Genomic DNA, 862 nt, shown 5'->3' with positions numbered 1-862 from the left:
AAAATAATTGCCGTATTACAAGTTTATTATTTTTCCTGGTAACTTGGTCACATATATGACACAATGCGAAGGTTTTCCAATTGTTTGATTTTTTTTTGAATTTTTTATGCCCATTTCAAAATGCGGTCAAAACGGCGGGCATGACCGTTCCTAGCTAGTGGTTGAATCTTGGAAATTTTTTGGTGTTTCTCTAATTAAATAGATACTTATGTACCTAGAAATGACTTTTGTAAAAAATAAAGAGCAAACTATGAGGCAGTGTAGTTCAAATTTGACCCGCATCCAACTGAATCGATGAAAATTTGTCTTTTTCATGAGAGGTGGACCAAAACTTTTGACACCCAACCATTTGATCAATTATACATTAAATATTGCCTACAATTTTATAAAATTTATTTGGTTCAATTTTGCAACAAATATGTTATTGGTCCTTCTAAAAAAACTCATTTTGGACACTCGAAAAATGATTAAAAATAGCTAGAAAGATCAAAAATGCATACAAATTGGTGCTCATCCATAAAATATGGTCTAACTTGAGTGAAAATTTGTGTGATGCCCTTTTGCAAAATATTGTTGATAGCTGCTTCACAAAATAACTCTATCTTTAGCACTTGGAAACTATTTTAAATCACTGATTTTCCGAACCAATCAGAACTCTTCCCACGGATCGATGACATGGCGCCCATCCATCCTTCCATCCATGTCTCCATCCCACATCCATCCATCCATCTATTTACAGAAAAAAAAGAAAAAAAAAAGAGATACCCCACCCGCAGCCCAAGCCCTAGCTCAGATCCCCCCATCGCACCCCTCCTCCCTCGTCCCCATCTCCCCTCGTCTCCCACATCTCCCCTCATCCCCC

This window comes from Triticum dicoccoides, chromosome 1B, assembly GCF_002162155.2.
Source record: "Triticum dicoccoides isolate Atlit2015 ecotype Zavitan chromosome 1B, WEW_v2.0, whole genome shotgun sequence".
In the NCBI taxonomy this organism is placed as follows: domain Eukaryota; kingdom Viridiplantae; phylum Streptophyta; class Magnoliopsida; order Poales; family Poaceae; genus Triticum; species Triticum dicoccoides.
This window is presented reverse-complemented; position numbering follows the sequence as displayed.